General features: G+C 41.2%; 1 long non-coding RNA gene across 3 annotated transcripts; it reads right to left on the minus strand.

Moving 5' to 3' along the window:
- Positions 1-375: 375 nt before the first annotated feature.
- Positions 376-18,809, minus strand: LOC135579173 (uncharacterized). Of its 3 annotated transcripts, none has more exons than XR_010471762.1 (4): positions 18,670-18,809; positions 17,287-17,333; positions 12,998-13,070; positions 376-1,400 (listed from the first exon to the last, which is right to left on the minus strand). It is a non-coding gene; the product is annotated as an uncharacterized LOC135579173 (long non-coding RNA). The 3 variants fall into 3 exon arrangements; XR_010471763.1 differs by lacking the exon at positions 376-1,400 and adding an exon at positions 9,853-12,071; XR_010471761.1 differs by lacking the exon at positions 376-1,400 and having other exon boundaries at positions 9,853-13,070.
- Between the last annotated feature and the right edge of the window lie 474 nt (positions 18,810-19,283).

The following is a 19,283-nucleotide window of genomic DNA, read 5'->3' on the forward strand; positions in this document are numbered from 1 at the left end:
TTTCATTTTCTGTTGTATCTTTATGTTTGTTATCCTCTTCTTTCTATACTCTGGAAGAGGCGCACAGCTGCCTATGCCTTTCCTCATCTTCACATACCACAACCTGCTGCAGTGTCTCCATCTATAAAATTGGGAGAATGACCCCACCATATATCTTTAAAGCCATAGGAAAAAATCCAACGTGTTTGAGCTGAGCTGAGAGTTCTGTTAAGATGATGAGTGATGGTCAGGAATGGAGAAAAAGTAAGCGGGGGGGGTTGGCTGGGGAGGGAAGAAATAATTGGAGGGTGCCTTGTGGTAGGAGGTTTTTTAGAGTGCCATGAAATGAGTGGAGGACTTCCATGTGGTCTGGCTTTATTAATCTTGCGGGTTGAGCAGTGCTGAGGGAAAGTGATTGTCTGGTAGGTATTTGCCATGACATCAGTGGGACAAGGTTAAGAGCAATTAAGCTCTTTTAAACAATACAAATATGAGAAGTAAAGAAATGAAAATTGCTAGAAATAAAGCTCTTTTATTCCAAATGAAGGGGAACAGTACAGTGGTTAATCTGTTTTATATAAATTGGTCAAATTGACAGAAATGCAAGTTAATAAGCTTAAATCACATACACGTTGTACTTTAATCTGTTTATTTCATTGTGTATAAACTTCTTTCATGCCAAGTAGGAATAAAAAAAAAATGAAACTACATTTAGCATCCTTTTAGATGAACCTGCTGTAATTTACTGAAACTTATTTTTCAGTGCCTCAGATATTCATTTGACATGGAGATCCTTCAGCTTTGCTGCCTGGTTGTTTATCAGAAGTGAGGATAAGCTTTTTTCTTTGTCTGTTTTTCATAAATGAGTCTATATTGATATCCTTTTGGCTTCGCATTATTAGCAATGAGTTGTTCTAATAAATACTTGGGGCTTATACATAGCAACAGGCGAAGAATAAACAACAGACTTTGCAACAGTTAAATATCCCAAGACCCTGTAAATAGTAAGCGATCTGATTCCGTGTGTTTGCTTTGTGCATAGCTCCTTCTTATTACACATTTCTGTTTCACCATGTGGGGATGTGTCCAGCAGAGCACTTGGAACACCCAGAGACAAATCAGAGGCATCATCCAAATTCTACCGCAAATAATGCGTCTATTGACTAACTAGATTTTTACTGTATTTGCTACAGTAAATCCTATTTATTTGTGTACTCATGAAGAAGTTCAAGGTCCTGTGTCTGTGTAAATCAGTTGGAATTTCACAGCTGTCTTCAGAAGTATTCATATTTCTAGACAGCAGCAGTGTGGGGAGCTTAAGAAGTCCCAGTTGCCTTGAAACATGATTGAAGTTGGCACCTAGACTATATGTTGTAGCTGAAAGCAAATCTCAGTCGCAGAAGGCCATGTGTCTGCCTTTCCTGGGAAAATAGATGTGAGAAAGGCACAGAAAACAGAACAAACGTTGTCAGTTATTTTTCCCTCAGAGCACTTAGATAATTCATGGTCACCGTCTACAGCAGACAGAGCAGATCCACAAAAAACAATGAAGCTGAGTTGTTTCATTTTTTTAAGAAAGTAGTGAATGGGGAAAGTTGATTTCAGTTGTATTAATTAGTTTCTTGCCACTGTCTCCAAGGTAGACAGATATCTATCTATCAGGCTTGGTTTGTAGCAACATTTAAGCTCTGTTTAATTACTTTGTACGTGTATTATCTAGGCACCAGGTGACAGCCTCCACTAGCACCATTGCAGCTATAAAATGTGTGAGTTGCAATAAGCAGAGAGCCAGGGAATACTAGGAACAGCACTTGGGGAAAAGGTCTATGAAACCTGTCCTGGCTGGAGGCCCATGTGTGAATATGAGAGACTAAAATTCCTGACTCTAACCTTTAGCCATTATAATGTTTTGTTTTATTGTTTTTCTTCTACTGTAGAAAAATCAGAAAAATTATTGCCTAGGGGCTTAGGGAGCCCAAAAGTCATTCTACAAAATGTCATGTGTGTGCTTCAGGTATGAGCAAAACACGGCCACAGCTGGGTCCCTCCGTGTCCTCTCTTTGCTGGGAAATGAATGGCCGTGCAAACCTAAAGCGGTGGCAAGCACTCTGTAGCATGAATGACTAAAGCCAAAGAGCTTCTCCTGCTCTATGCGTATGTTGTACTGGCACAATGTAAGAGATGAGGCTGTTGGTGTTTGGGCCTGTCAAGTCATGAGGCAGGAGGATGTTAGTAGTTTTCTGAGTGATTTGAGTGAGAGGTTCTGCAGAGCCGTGGTACTGCAATGCAGTAACAGCGTGGGATGCAGGAGCTGTAGCTGACTGAGCCCCAGGGCTGTACAAGCTACCTGTGCCTCTTAGCAGGAAATGTTGCCATACCTGAGCAATGCTAATGCTATCTGAGGAAACACCTCAAAACTTGTTAGGTGTATCTGTGAATGAGAGCATTTCTTCATCCGTTCAAGATCCCAAGCCCACTGCTGTGACCAGCTGATGAGTGTTTTGTGCAGTCTGCCCATCTTTTTGCATACCTGTGCTGTGATGTTTGCTTCTGCTTGCTCCAGCTTTAACTCATAACACAGCTCACAGGATGATTACTGTATAAGACCTTATTTTTAATTCAGGGGCTTGCACATTGTTACATAAAGCATCTGAGCCATGGGAACTGACGGCATGTGTACTGTCAACCAGCAGTCCTGCTGGTGGAGGCTGAGAAAGTGCTTGGGAGATTCAGATCTGCTTGCCCTGACCTCCTCCTCCTCCCAGGGCATCTGATTTTGGCTGTAGTCAGAGGCAGGGAAGTGAGCCAGATGGACATCCTTTGGTTCTCGAGGCAGCAGAGTGGTTGCAAGCAGTGTTCAGCTTTTCATTCCTAGAGGGCATGACTCAGATGACATTTGCTGAGGCTGAAGAGCACACACAAGGATAGACTCCACAGCTCAGGGCACATGTGAGTGTGTCTAACTCCATTGTGCATCAGCCCCTGGAGGTACTGGCCACAAAGCTTGGATTTTCCAAATTACTTCAGTCTGCCCAGCTTCAAGCCAATGGAGTTACCTTTTAGCTGGTGTAATCCCATGTAAATAGATTAACAGATGCTCCGGGGAGTGAGATCCTAGTCCATATAAAACCAAACAGAACCAGTTTTATTATTCACAGCTATGCTCTTTTATACAAGGCAACTGTATTTGAGACAGCAGGAGGCGGTTGGGAGGTACGTGTAACCCTGGCTTGGTGCTCAGTTTGGCAGAGGGTCTTGGCTGCTGTCAGAGATGCTTTTGCAGTGAGCGTGTGCATGGCTTTCATTGCTGCTTGCCTCTGCTGCATGCATTCCTTGGTACTCTGCACTGGTTGTGTAACTCTCCGCTAACTGTGGAAAAGCAGCTGACCCAAACTGTCTCAGCTACAGGAAGATTAGCTACAGGGAAGACTTCATTTAAACAAAAAACCCCCAAACCCTAAAATCTAGAAGAGTGGTTGGGAAAGGGTGGTAACTCATTTAAGAACCTAAACACTTATTTAGCAGTCTAAAAATTCATTTAAAAGCCTAAACCTCATGAGCCTGCAAGATACGATTAGATTTATTTTTTTCCAGAAACAGCCCATTTAGCATTGCTCTGCAGTATTTTGAGAGAGAGGTATCCTTGGTGCATTCTGGCCTTCTGGAAACCAGAACAAATAAAAATTCCTCCAAAACACCATAGAATGCCTGATCTCTCATGCAATGAAATACTAAACAAATACTTTTCAGAAAGATTTGAATGCCGGGTTCTTGTTTTGCTGCATCAGTCTGGGTTACCATCACTCTAGTTACCTTCAGGAGGGAAGGAAAGGGCAAATATCTCCCATGTTCAAGGAAGCTTGTGGTTATGCTTAGCTGAAACTTTGCAGTTCTTTCTGCTGGGAAATCTCAGTGGCACAATCACAAAGATGCAAAAACAATCATTCAATTTGGTTTTTTTCTTTTTTTTTTTTTTTTTAAAAAAAAAAAACAAACAACAAGGGTATGTGAGCTGAAAATTTAGGGAGTAGGTGATCTCATGTTGCTGCAGAGGAATCTTGGAGCATAAGAGAAGCTGTCTGGTGAAGGAAAGGGAAGAAAACGAGCTGCCCATTTTTTCTGATAATGTCTTACAGCACACCCTCCCCTTGATGGGTTTGGTTTCTACTGTCTTTACTCAATCTCATGCAATGCAAGGCGGTGCACTGTTTTCACCATCTTTACCCAGCTCAGGAAGGATTCAGTATGTATCAATCATTGTATTATTTACTTATCATTGTTTTCAGGTTTACTGCATGAGTTCAAGGGAACTAGGAGTGACAGTGCTAATCACCAAGCTCCCAGTTGTGCTATTATTCCTCTCTGCCTGGGGAACAGATCCTCCTGGAGGTTGTGCTAAGGCTCGTGGAGGACAGGGAGGTGATTTGAGACAGCCAGCATAACTTCACCAAGGGCAAGTCCTGCCTGACTAACCTAGTGGCTTTCTACTGTTTGGTGGATGAGGAACTGTCTGGATGGTCGCACCCAGAGAGTAGTGGTCAATGGCACAGTGTCTGGATGGGCACCAGTGACAAGTGGTGTCCCTCAGGGGTCTGTATAGGGACCGGTATTGTGACATCATCAGTGACATAGACAGTGGGATAGAGTGCACCCTCAGCAAGTTTGCAGATGACACCAAGCTGAGTGGTGCAGCTAACACAACTGAGGGATGAGATGCCATCCAGAGGGACCTGGACAGGCTCGAGAAGTGGGCCTATGCAAACATCATGAGGTTCAACAAACAAGACCAGGTGCAAGGTCCTGCACCTGGGTCAAGACAACCTGCAGTATCAATACAGGCTGGGGATGAAGGGACGGAGAGCAGCCCTGTCGAGAAGGATTTAGGGGTCCTGGTGGATGAAATATTGGACATGAGCCGGCAATGTACGCTTGCAGCCCAGAAGGCCAATTTTATCTTGGGCCGCATCAAAAGCAGTGTGGCCAGCAGGTCAAGGGAGGTGATTCTGCCCCTCTGCTCTGCTCTGGTGAGACCCACCTGGAGTCCTGTGTTCAGCTTGGGAGCCCTCAGCACAGGACAGACATGGACCTGTTGGAGAGGGGCCAGAGGGGCCGCGGAAATGATCAGAGGCTAGAACAGCTCTGCTGGGAGGACAGACTGAGAGAGTTGGGGTTGTCCAGCCTGGAGAAGAGAAGGCTCTGGGGAGACCTTATTGCAGCCTTTCCATACTTAAAAGGGGCCTGTAAAAAAGATGGGGACAGATTTTTTTAGCAAGGCCTGTTATAACAAGACAAGGGGTGGTGGTTTTAAAGGAAAGGAGGGGAGATTCAGGCCAGACATGAGGAAGAAATTTTTTCCAATGAAGGTGGTGAAACACTGGCCGGGGTTGTCCAGAGATGTGGTGGATGCCCCATCCCTGGAGACATCCCAGGCCAGGCTGGATGGGACTCTGAGCAACCTGATCTGGTGAAGATGTTCCTGCTCATGGCAGGGGTGGCACTGGATGAGCTTTGAAGGTCCTTCCAACCCAAACTATTCTGTGATTCTATATTCTGTGATTCTATTATTATAATTTACTGTTGTTGTTTGCATGTAATTAACATTTATCATGGTATTTTAAAAGATCACATTAATCAGCCAGGAAGATTTATGGTATTTTTCAGTATCATTACTATCAGCATGTGCAAATAATTACTTTTGATATTTGACATATTTTTTTTTTCTTGGCAGATCAATAAGTCAAAAGGCAACACTTCGTTGATTAATAGTTTTTCACCTTCCCTCTACTTTCCTACTAAATTAGAAACCTACAGAAACACTTACTAGAGATTGTTGTATTTATTGTGATTTCTCTTCTTTAGCTTCCTCTTCTGATCTGAAAATTGAGCTGAGAAATAGTGGCCACTTCATATGTAACACTACAGTCAGGTTCCTAACCCAGACAGATGTCTCTACTACTTTTACTTTACTAAATTGCTTGTTCCACTTTATCTCTGACTGTGCTTTAATTCACAAGGAATTGTATCCTTTTGTATGTATAGATTTCTAAGTTCAGGAAATTATTATCCATCCACATATTTTGATTCTTTGTTGTATAATTCTCTGTTTCACTTTTGCTAGTTGCTGCCTTCTCAGTCTTTGTGTCATTTATTCATTATTTCACATTTTCAGATGTTGAAGGGAGGAGAAAGGGAGCATTTGGCCTCACCAGAGTGTCACGTATGAAGCAATGTTTTGTGAGTTCTTTTGGTCATTGACTCTTTCCATACTTCGATCACAGTTTTATGTAGGGGATCACTCATACAACATTGAATTGTAGGCTGCTCATTCTGTCAAAACAATCTAACCAAGTAACATTATTGTGATGTAAAGAAGTGCTATAATCACATTTTTTCAAATAGGGGAATAAAGCACCTACCCATACAGACAAATGGCAACAGATGCAAACCCAAATCTGCTCTATAGTAATAAACTAGAAGCTGTTAAGTGCCTTGAGGTATTGAAAACTTCCTAGGAGACGCAACTGCTTTTCTTTGGAGGCTCAGCCCTGCCAATACAAATGCTGGATACTTAAGGGAAAAGACCTTTACAATTCTGCTAATGGGAAACTGTGTAGGGTTTACTAAGAAGTAAGGGTTTGCTATTAAGCAATAATGAAGTGTGCTGAGAGGCAGTGATTTATTACATGCAAATGGTGCCAGAGCCAGTAAGCCTGAAGAGGTGTATCCAGATACAGTCACAGGTATCTGAACCATTTTCTTCATCTTTACATAAGTCTTTAGTACTGGGTGTACTGTAACTGTTGATCAGTTGTTTCACAAATGTGATATTTCAGTGGTGCAATTCCTGTCCTTAGGTCTACTTCTGCAAGCCCTTTTTTAGGACTGGATTTGAAATTGTATTTTTCAGTGCAGGGTAAAAGGACACCTTGATATATTTATCAAAAGGAGAATATCTCCAAATTGGATGTGTAAGTAAAGAGGAAAAATTCTTTTCAGTGTAGCAAATGGCTTTAAAGGTCACAAGAAGAGTTCTCAGCCCTTTCAGCTTAACAAACTTGGGCTCAACACTGTTTGCAAAATTTGCCATAAAAGCTGTGTTAACTCAAAGTTAATTAACTCAGAGTTTGTTAACTCAGAGTTAATTAACATGCCAAGCAACATGGTGCTCTGGCCATACTTCTCCAACAGTGCCATGATTACCTGGGTATGTTTACTTCAATGATGGCACTGTGGCACTACTCATCATAGTAGTAACTCTCTCTTTTAGATGCTAAATTGGTTCAATTTCCTCTCTTTCACATTATAGAGCACGTTCCCTGGAACCTGCAGACATTTTCTTAACTTACTTCTGAAACCTTCCCAAGGTTGCAGCAGCATGAACGTTAGAGCTATTGCTTACACACAGGTAATAACACCCCTGTGGCAATTTGACAGTCATCTAGTTATACAACAGGTTTAATGGTGGGAAGACGACAATGAGGAGAAAAGGTAGAAGGGGTTTTCATAACTGCTTTGTACATTGTTTCAAAAGTTTAAAAAAAGGGGAAAAGTTTTTAATTCTTTTGGCCAAAAAATATGCTATGTTTCAAGGAAGGTATTACTGTGAAACTTTTCAGTTCTTTGGAAAGTGTAATTACACTTGAATGCCTTGATGGTAAGTCTTCAGTGAGCTCCAACTATTGATCAAATGGCTGAAAGCCAAGTATTATTTACTACCCAAGTGTTACTTAGGCCGTAGCACACAATCAAGGGCATTATCCCAATTATACAATGATTATTTTGGAAGAAGAATGTGCCATTTGAATCCATAAATAATGTACTTCACCATCTTAACGTTGTGAAGGGGGGCACTGGCACTGAGTAACTGCAGACTTCTGAGAAATTACTTTGGGGAGAATTTCAAAGATGCCATCAGGGAGGCAGCTGTCTGGCTCCTGGAAGTCAGATGGCAAATAGATATAATTTGATCTTAAGTGTACTTGATGCCAGGTTACTTCTGGGTTGCTGCTTTTTACCAAGGACCACTGTTGCTGCATGGTCTTTTGCATACTGTAGAGTAAAATGGGGACTCAGAGTTAAAACTGCTGCTTGGACCTTCTCTGTGTTCCTGGTGAGGGACACTAACAGGTGTTCTCTCGGCAGACTCATGTCTGTTTGCACATCTGTGCAGACTGACAATGTTGGGGGAAAGGTTTTCCTGGGGCTGCCTCCCTCCTTGCTCACAGCAGCTCAGTGCAGTGCTGGAGGTGCCATTTATCCCCATGGACAGGTCAGTATCACATTGCACCTTCCACCTCTGCAGGTGGTTATTCCCCCCTGCCTGTACCCCTGGCTTTGTACTCCAACCAATTCACAGCCTTTTCGCCAGTTCATCTTCCTGAAATCAAGATGCATCACCGAAACACAGCCTTCTTCATCTGTAACTTTTTCTCCACTAGTGATGCTGTCCTCTTTAGCTCCTTCAGAGCCATCATCCCTCTGCTCTCTGGGTTATTATGATGAGCTTTCTGTGTACTGCGTCCTTCTGGCAGAAAAAACAGGTTTGTGCTCACAAGCCTAGCAAAGAAGGAAAAAATAGCCTGTGGAAAGGAACTTGAGCCCATAATGTGTTGCTTGTATCCACTGTCTAGTGACAAAGTTATTTTTTCTCATACTGAAGTAGCTCTTAGCAGCATGTTCTCACCCTAAATAAGCTAATGCCATAAACAAAACATAAAGTCATAACACATTGTGCAAAAGAAACATATTTTCTACCCAGCTGCCTATTTACAAGCTTAAGAGGTGTGGAAATCCTCTACTCAAATTTGGCTGATACTGGGAAGTGAGTTTCTAATTTCTTGTGAGAAAGGAAGAAGTACTGGGGCTGGCAGCCTGGTGGTCACACATAGAGCAGTTGTAAGAGCTTCACTGCTGCAGGAAATCATGCGATAATCTGACCCCTCAGAGTCTTTGTCAGAATTTTATTTCATGAGGAGAACAACCTCTGTTTTTAAAAATTTAGTACTTAAGTGTTTTTCTTCTTGAATGTTTTACAGAATATAATTAAAAGAATAAGTATGATGAAACACATCAAAACATCATGATGATAACTCATCATTCACCATTTTGCATTGAAGTGAATGTCAAAGCCAGTTTCCTATGTTCTGAGTTAAGCTAAATCCAAATAACGATATTTCAAAATCATTCACATAGGAAAACTCCTGTCTCCGTGTAGCAGCAAATCTCCCACTTTATTGAAATATCAGAATAAGTGAAATGCTTCCCTTTGCTTGAAATGCCTAATAAAGTTCCAGTAAATGTATAGTGGGCACAACTTTGAGTGAAGGCATCAGGGGACTGCTGCCAAGAGCAGCCGGGCAGATTTTGCCGTACAGCTGAGTGGGATTGAGAACATCCTCCTCCCCAGGGAGGACTTGATGGATCAAGGGGTATCCCTGAGGGTACCTCTGTTTTGGACAGATGCTAATGGGGGAACAGGACCTCCCATCTGGGCCAGCACTGCCTCTTCAGGTCCTGCTTGTTGGGTGCCTAAACTCTGGGGTTGTTCCTTTGCTCACAGTTTGAGAAAGGCAAGGCTGAGTGAGCCTTGAGCGTAAGGTTTGCTGAAGGTGATGGGAGAGGAGGAGCTGCTGGGAAATAGATAGTGTGAGGTTTTCTCAAGTTTCTGCTTTTCCAGTATCTGTTTTGTGCATTTCATGCCTCAGGGATGATAATCCCGTACTGTTTGCAAGCCCCGAGTTCACGGAAATATTTTGAAGAGCATTTTACAAGAGGTTTATTGGGTAGAAATCATTAAAGAGAAATGAAAGATGCTTTTTGTGATCCTAAAATTGAACTTATTACCATTGCTTTTTGTGTCATCAAGTACGCTACCTGTATGTACCCACAAATGCTGGCATCAGTTACTTTTTAAATTGCTCAGTGTATTGATTGAGTCAATGGGTCAGAAACAAAAAAGTGAAAGATGTTTTCTGCCTGACTTTCAGCAGAAGTATTTTGGAGCAATTCTCTGTAAATATTCCCAGTTCCCCAGGTTTGCCTGGTACTATGTTTAATTATCTGTTACTTGAATAAACCAAAAAACTGTGCCTCTGTGTAAGGTTCTGTGAACTATAGCCAACAATAAAAACTTGAGTTGAAATAAATTTTAGTCATCTGTTCCTCCAAAGAAAAACTAGTCGTTCTTGATTGCTTCTCTTTGAGCACAAGTATTTTCAATCCATAACTAAACAAGAAACAAACTGAGACATCTGAAACAGTAATCTTCTAGTCAGGTCATCATTCATGAGACCACAAAGCATCTATATTGTAGGTAGCTGTTATCAGTTGTCTTACAGTAGCAGATGAAAGCTTCAAATGAGATCAAAAGCAAAGTTCTGTGCTAGCATGCCATGAGAGACAGCTCCTACCCTGAGAGATTTATTATTTAAATAGAGATGGGTAAATAACACAGCAAGTGTGCAAGGAGCCTGTGGGGGACATGGAAATATTTCAGTTTAGAAAGCTCTATAGAGCTGAGAGCTCCTTGGGAAGAGCTTTGGTCTTTTTGGCTTCCAGCAAGTCAAGAACAACCATCATCTGTCGTGGTGCTGCTAAGGAGTGACATGGCCCTGATAATAGTATTGAGAAAACAGGAGTTTGAGTGTTGACTCTGTAAATATCTCCCTTCTCTAAACATGAAAACTGCAGCCTGCTGCTATCACTTCGTTATTTTTTCTCTTGTAGTCCCATTGATTAAAAAGCTATATAAAATGTTTTTCTGCTCAGGGACTCTAATTAGTTTTTAAGTGCTAGCACTTGAAAGATGACTAATGTTTTTCACGTTCACGTGGGATATCAGCTGAGTTCTGTCACACTGCTGCTGGGAACGTGTTACAATTTAGGAGCAGGACATATTCATTTTGATTTTTATCACACGAGAAAAATCCAAGATTTAGCTAACTGGCAGTGAGAATCAGCAGTGATTAATAGTGGCTGAGAAAGGTCCAGCATTTGAATCTCATTTGCAGGCTATAAATGCTCAATTGCTTTTACCCTGTGCAAGAAAATATGGATTCTTCTTGTGCTGGGAATGCACTACAGAAAGCTGTGAGCAAGGTGATGGACTTACAGTGCATATGGGGAAACATCTTTGAGTAGAAGGTGCCTTATTTCACAAAGGGTACAATTCAAAGGGTACAAGAATGGTTTCAAGATAATTTCCAATACTGTGAGTCACCTGTTGTAGTTGTAGATGGGTCTTGAAAGTACCTGTGCTGAGATAAGTTTGGGGCGAGAGTGGCTTCTTACATTATAGCTGGAGGGAGAGACATACAAACTGTGTAGTTGCTGCACCTCCCTCATCTGTCACCATCCTGCAGCTTGCACAGTGTAAATAGACATTTGTAGCCCATTTCAACACAATCCAGAACAGAATAGCATAATTTATTGCATTCTAGCCCCAAAGTGGATTTTAAGCTCTGATACTGTCACTTACTGTAGTTGAGTAGCTTCTTAACTGCACCAAGATCTGATTGCGTAGAAAGGCTTATCCTGACTGTAAGTCCCATGCTAACCTGTCTAGATGTGCCTGTAGCATCATAGATGTGATTTTTCAAAAAACACATTTGGAAAAAGCGGGGGGTCAGGGCATGTGGTCCCCGTGTTGGAGTGAGTGCTGGAGCCAGATGCAGCCAGCTAGGGAACTGGAATGAAAAGCATCACTGCGCTGACCCTGAGGTCGATGCCAAGAGCAGTTTCCAAAATCCAGTGTGACAGGACGGTCTTGAACATACTTGACCTACACAAGAGAGCAGACACTAGGAGTAGGAAACCCCTGTGAGATCTGTGAACTCTGGTTGTAGTAATCAAAGACGTCATAGAAGATGCTCAAGCTACTCAGCCTTCTGCAGACCCTCCTAGTAGTAGGACCAGACTCTAATCCTGCTGTGCAGCTCCACTGTGGCTCCTACGCTGAGTGGGGTGGGCACAGAGTCACCTCCCCTTTTACATGCCCCTGAAAGGGAGATGAGCATCTTATGCACTGTACCTTCTTTCCAGTCCTGGTCTCCAAGTTTGACTTGTGATCCAGTGTTGGTGTGTTGCATTGCCAGCTAGAAGAGACATTACAGAAGCCGAGGGTTTGAAACCATTGCAACTCCGTGGTCAAAGACATCCTACTGGACCTGAAGACCCTGTGAGGGTATATGTGTTATATGCCTTTACTGTGAAATTCCTATTTGTGTTGGTCTTGGTGTCTGCAGTTTCTTTGGAAGTCAGTATTGTGGATTTTAGCAAAAGCTGATGTTTTTCTTTTCCAGCATGAATGTTACTTTTCAAATGGTAATCACCAGTGTAAACTGTTTTTTTCACCTGCTGCTGGATGGCAAAATCAACATGGAAAAGTAATAGGACAGTTGGGACTTGATGAGAAAAGAGTAAAGCTGGAATGAAAGGCATAGGTCAAAACTGTATATGAAGATAACTTTTTTTTTTCTCAAAATAAATATGTGGAAACCAGAGAAGAAAAAACAGAAATGGCCAAAACTTTCAGATTGAGTAAGGGTTAATGTGAACCACTGACCGGAATTGAAATGACTTTTACTGAATATTACAAATGATTTAATTATTTTTATTTTTCTGCCTATTATTGCTTTACCTTTTGTTAGCAAGGACAGTGAAGTATAAAACATTCAACTGAAGTTTGTTTCCATGAGATAACATGTTTACTTATTCAGTTTCAAATTTGATATAGTGTGGAAAAATATTTGTCCTCGCATTGTCATATTTAGTTGATATGTATTCCCAAAATATCTTTTGCTATGTACTGTTGTGCATAGAGCTCAGTCCCTGGTGACTAACACATTCTGTTTTAAAAAGGTTCTGACTACACACAGCAAACTTTGGAACCTTGTGGATCACTCCTGACTAGCAGGAACAAAAAGTGCATTTGTGTGCTTTCAAATTCACATCTATAAAAATGTCTAAGTGCAGACAGTATAATCCATTATACTCTACTTGATGGAGAGAAAACATTCACCTTCTTAGTACAATGGTAGCAGGATGATTTTCTGATCCGACTCTTTGCATAGTTCCAGGAAGCTGGGCTGTATCTGCAAGGGTAGAAAATGTCACCAGGGTTTAGGTTTGCATCTCTGAGTTTGTCTCTCAAACTCACTTTGATCCCTTTCCTTCAGCAGATCCAAATAAGTTAATTGATCATCTGGCTTGTTTCTTACACATAAAACTGCTTTCTGGTGTGAAGTGATCTATCATTTTGTTACCCTGTGGTGATATGATAAGAGGATTAGAGCCAGACGTTTCTCATCCATTTATATTTAATTAGAAATAGCCATTAGCAAGTTTGGGACTTTCAATAATTGTGTATTTTTTGCTTGCATTTATTTTTTCGTATCATCGCTTTCCTGTAAATCTTACATTAGCAAGTAATGACGCACTAATTGATTGTGAGGTTGTAAATAGGTGGTCAGAAGTGGTGAGTGCTTTTGATTCAATATAGGAACAGCAAGGTTTCTGATAGCTGAGAAACCCTGCATAATACCAAATTCTTACGTGTTTACTCAGACTGAATTACACACTTTTGTTTAGGTACTTCAAAAGGCCTTGATGTACCTTAATAACTATCTTGGAATAAAATGTTTCCTAAATGCCAGTTAGAGTGTCAGAATCCCAGCCTAAGCAGCTTACCCAAGACATTTGTACTTTCTGAAAAGTTCATTAAAACATTGAAATCAATTTTCATAAATTTTAGAATAGTGCATTTTTATTTCAGTAAATGCTAAGCACCACAAAGGGGTGAATTGCTGTTAGCAATTACTCTAAATCAGATTGGCTTGGATACCCTTCAAAAAACAATTTGCACTCATTTTAAAATAGTGTGATAATGAATTGCATTAATTGTTAATGTTCACTTTCATTGTCATTAAAGAACACGTCCTAAATACTTCCCCACAGGACAATCAATTGGCAGTATGTGCTGCGAAGAGAAATGCAAGAAGCCTGGGTATAATTATTTGTTTGTAATGGCTCAAGCCCCATTATTTACTTAGGAGAGTGATTTTTTGCTCATGTGCTCAAACTGCTGCAGCTCAGTGACAGAGGTCTTTGGCAGAGTTACATGAGCTGCTCACTTTGCAGCAGCAAGATTTATACAGAACAAGTAGCTGGGCCAAAATGACTTAAGAATGATCAGATACCATGTTCTGACACTCTTCAGATAACCCATTGGCCTTTTTAAAAACTGCAGGAGGTATTTATCAAAAGGTTATGATGTGAAGCAAAGCAACAATTAAAATATACAACCCAAAACTGCACATCATGGGAAGTTTAAATTATAAGTTGTGCTTATTTGTGGTAGGTTTTATACTGCCTAAGGGTTATTCTGGATGTAATGTTTTTATTCTTTTTCCTGTCTCTGTACTGTACTTGGGGTTCACAATGTTGCCTTCATGAGATGTAAAATAACTTCCAGGCTTCAAAGGACCTTTCTGCTCTTGGTGGTTAAGTGTTCATTGATTGTTAAATGATCAATCAGTTTGTTAAGAATTCATTGTTTATTGGCTCCGACCACATCCATGAGGGCCATCTGTACACACAGACTAAGCACAAGCAGTTGAGCAGCAGCAAAGTGTGATTTGATGGTTAAGTCATAGGATAAGGATTAAGGTTTTACAAGATGTTACTGCACCTTCTTATGCTTTAGTTTTTCACTTGAAGAATGAAAGCATCTCAGGAATCTTTCAGCTGGTAGTTTATGCTTACAAACCATGTTGATAACTGTATCCAAGACCAGATCAAATAGAGCTTTCCATTCTAAACCGGTTTGGAAGCGCTAGAATTCACTAGATCAAAATCAAGAACATGAAAAATATGTTCTGTTTTTGCTAGAGGTCTAAAGTTTCTAAGGGAAAAACTTCTTTAAAACAGTCTGTAACTATCAAATTCTTTTGCAGCACCTCTGATAAGATTGCTGTATTGGTTGAATCTACTGTACCCTGACTGTTTGAATTTATGCTGGTCATCAAAATAAAAAGCCTGGGGAAAGCAGTGAAACGTGAATGTGAGAGGTTTCCAAAAGCAACTCTTCCCATGAAACTGCCAGATAATAACTTTAGAGTTCTGCTCTACAAATCAAAGGTTGTTTTTTTGGTGGGGCAGATGCATACGGGAAAAGACTGAGTGACATTTGGAAAAGGCAGGGAAGCTGCAGCAGTGAACCAGAGGATAAAAGAAAAACAAAACCAAATTAAAAGATGCAAAGTTTAAACTTCCAAGAGAAAAATGAGGAGTGCTGCACTATTACAGAACTCGTAAACAGCCAACCGGTACCTTTAAGGCAAGGATTTCAGTCCCTTTGATTAGATGGCAGGAGAGCCATATAAGGTAAGTAAATAAGGAGAGAAGCATGCAGAAAACATTATCAAGTCTCTTCTTTATGGAGGAAATATAAGGCAAATTCATCTGCTGCAGAGTGCCACCTGCCCTGGAAGGGAAGGACAGGCAAATTCAGAAAAGTGCCACAGCACACCAGGGCCACTGGCTGCTCTGGAGCGTTGGCTCACACGTTCCCTCACATTGAAGCTGGTATGTTTTCCAGAGTGGAATTAAATATTTGCAAGGCAGGACAATATATAATCTTCCTTTCCTTTGGGTTGTTTCTTATAATTTATTGGCTTCTATTAGCATACAGAAAACCGTTCTTCTGCCTGCAGAGCCAATACCCTGAAATCATAGCAGTTAGTGACACAGCAAGACAGGCACGTCTCACTCATCATTAACAGCATCATGCTGGTGCCTAATTGTTTGTTGTGCTTAATACACTTCTTTGCAGGCTGCCTGAGGAATCACAGATGGGGACACCAGCTACCAGATCCTTGGAGTGTTAAAATCTTGCTGCACATCGTGATAGCAGATGCTGGCGTACATTGCACCTTATTAAGGGAGTCTCATCAAAGTTGTTCTGGATACAGGATATCTATTTCAAACAGCAGCAGTACATGGGTAGGTGCATTTGAAAATTGTTTCATTCTTTTGCAGCTGCTTTACACCACCTGAAGGCCCTGCATGTTCTTGACCTATATAATTATCTGTGTTCATTAGGTTAGAGTAGGGTATGAATTTGCTGAAAGATATGGGGCACATTCAACAGATGATGCTCTGTTGCTATTGAGGGCACTGATGTGGCTCATACATGTAACTCAAAAGCATTCCTTTCATTTTGGAAGAATTACACCCCGGAGGACTAGTGACTGAAGGAGACAGACTCAGTAATACACAGTGAACACTCCTGCTCTAATGTGTGCCGTGACTGGAATTCAGGTACGCTGCAAATAACCAGGTATCATAAAAGCTTTTAGTCAAGTTATGAGTAACATGGAAGACCTGCAGTGTCAGCAGCACAGTTACATTAGCAAAGGGAAGGTCAGTAAGAGCTGCAGGTGTTCAGTATCTCCTGGGGTCTGGCTCAGGTGCAGCTTTGGAACAAACAGTCTGAATTTACCCAAGGTCTTGCTCTTTTTCAAGCATCAACAGCCATGTCTTATCTTGCTAAAATGCAAATGTCTACTGTTGAAAGATAGCAGGCACACATAACACACAAGATACTTCACTATTCAGAATGATCACAAACATTACAACAGAGGACTGGAGCTGATCGTTACTCAAATGCTTGCCTAGTAGAAACCAATTTTATTTTCCACTTTGACTGGGTTTTGAGCCTCGATATGCCAAGTCCCTACTTGTGTTACAATCTGAACTCCGTGTGAGGATGTACTTACATCTACACTGAAACAGCAAAAATACTACCTCCTGGGTCTTATGAATGCACCTTGGTATACCCTCCAAACAGAGATTTCACATCTTCTGTAAAATCTATCACTATTTTACCTGGTGGCAAGTGATAGCCCTCAGGCATGCTCTGTTCTTATAATCGGGAAGTACCAGTTCCTCAGTCAAGAGGCAGGAAATTACCTGTAAATTATCCCAGTCTGCTGTGAAAGCAAAGCTTTAACCATTTCCCTTTCCTCAGCTTTGCAGGGAGCAACGTATTGCTTTTCAGCAATAAGTGATAAAATCTTGTTTTCTCCAAGGATTAGTTGCTATTCAGGTATTTTACAGGAAGGTGGACAGTACTGAACTTTTTGGACCAATGAATCTTCGATTCTTTCATGCAGAGAGCAATAAACTTCAGGGTGCTCACACCTTCCCTCATCAAATGGGTATCCCAAGCATGTGGAAACTACATTTCCTTTGAATCTTCACCACAAGGAGCAAGGCGAGATCTGATAAGAGCTTTATCAAGCATGTTACCTTGAGACGTTATCTGTCCAGGTCATTGATGTGCTCGTGCATCTTTACTGTGGGGAAAGGAAAGAAGCAGCTTTCAAAGGCTGTTAATAATGCATCCTACACAAGAAACCTAAGCTCAGCAGCATGCTCATGTGTAACCCTATTTTCAGGGGAAATTTTCTGCATCTAGCAATATTGAGAGCCAGGAGGGCAAACATGCATCTGAGTAAATTTCTCCAGAAGTCTGAGTTTAAAAATATGTATGTGTGTACACGTCTACATGTGTACTGAAGATGACTATTAAAAAAAAAAAAAGCTTCAAACCATCATTACTTTCCCAGGAAAATCATAAATATTCAATTGTATCTCTGGCAAAAGCATCCCGTGCTCCTTTCAACCATACTATATGATAACAAACAAACCAGAACCAAAAACCCAGCTACAAAACATGGAAGATCCATTGCTTCAGAATTCAATGCCTGAATGGTTAGTGCTGTGCTCCAGGGTAGGGGAGAGGTCACAGTTGCCTTTCTAGAGAAGTCTGAATATGTTGATTCAAATTGCCTGGAAAAACTTCCAAGCCCCTAAGAAATGGTAATACTTGTCTTAACATTTTCAACACTTTTCATTGATGATGTGATACAACTGAGGTGTGACTCAGCCATGAATTTACTGGAGAATGGGGGAAGTATCTACAAAATATCTGTTCTCATAGTTTTCTGCCAGCTCTTGGTCTTTGTGGTAGACAGAATGACACATCATTGCCCAGGGAGCCATTTTTTTACCTTATTTGTTCTCATGGTCAAAGCACTCACAGCCTGGCTGTCTCGAAAACATCAATGATGCTTTTCTTGGTGACAGCAGTTGAGGACAGGAGCAGAACAAGATATGAAGCATGTTGATTAAAGCACAGGACAGAGAGACAGCTAAATAAGCATCTCTGTTTGGCCTGTGGTTCGGAGAATGACTCCTGCAGGAAGCTAGTGCCCAGATTAAAGCATCAATTTTGGGATGAATCTATTTTGTTTTAAGCTGCATGGGAGAATTACAGGCTTTATAAATCTGATCTCTCCCCCTGGAAGACCCAGCTGCCCTGTCCTCAAGGGTTTGTTCTCCAAAAGGACCTGGGGGAGAGCTCCAGTTTGTCTGCTGGGTCCTAATGGTATTGAGCCTGCAGCCTTGCTATTCATGAGGTAAGGAATTCACTTGGACATACGAAATTGCAAATTCATTTCCTTCCTCATTATGAAAAATTGAATTTAAATTGGCTTTCCTCCCTCTCTCTCCTTGGATGGCTGCAGCAACTGAAAATATTCTGCCTTAGAAATAACATTTTCCAGAGATCAGACAATACTGCCAAGCAATTATCAAAAAAGAACCCTTGGCACAGATAACAGAACTTACCTGTACCATTGGCAAGGCAAACTGCTGTGCCTTCTGGTCTGCCTTTGGTATGTCTTGCCACATCTTTTGATCATGGCTCAGCCGATGCAAGTATGTATTTATAGCTGAAACATCGCTCAGACAGTGCATCTGGCACCAGCAGTTTGATCTGAGTCTGTTCAGTTCACAGAAGGGGAAATGAAAGTGTAGAGTTGCTGAGAAAGATACAGCTGTTACACCAAAGCAGAGGAATAAAAAGAGGCTTTAGTTCAGGGAGGGAGACTGGGGAAACTAAGCTGAGCCAGAGACTTGGGGAGAAACACCCTGGAATGCTGAAGGGAAAACGGTGATGAGAGCAAGAAAGAGGGAAAGGACTTGAAGAGATTTTGGAACCTTCAGATCTATGTCCAAAGAGATAAAGCTTGTAATAAGCTTGCCTCTTTTTCAGTACAGTCTTATTTTCCTCTAATATTTTGTAATGCATTTAATACTCTGGAACACGGCAACCAAAAGCTGTCATGTGTGCCAGGGCTGAAATATGAATAAAAATTAAAATTCACTGAATGGTAAAGATTACAGCAGCTGTTACGTTGTGATTGCTGCTTCACATCTAACTAGTCCTCAACAAGTTTTAA

The sequence above is a fragment of the Columba livia genome, chromosome 3 (assembly GCF_036013475.1).
Source record: "Columba livia isolate bColLiv1 breed racing homer chromosome 3, bColLiv1.pat.W.v2, whole genome shotgun sequence".
Lineage (NCBI taxonomy): Eukaryota > Metazoa > Chordata > Aves > Columbiformes > Columbidae > Columba > Columba livia.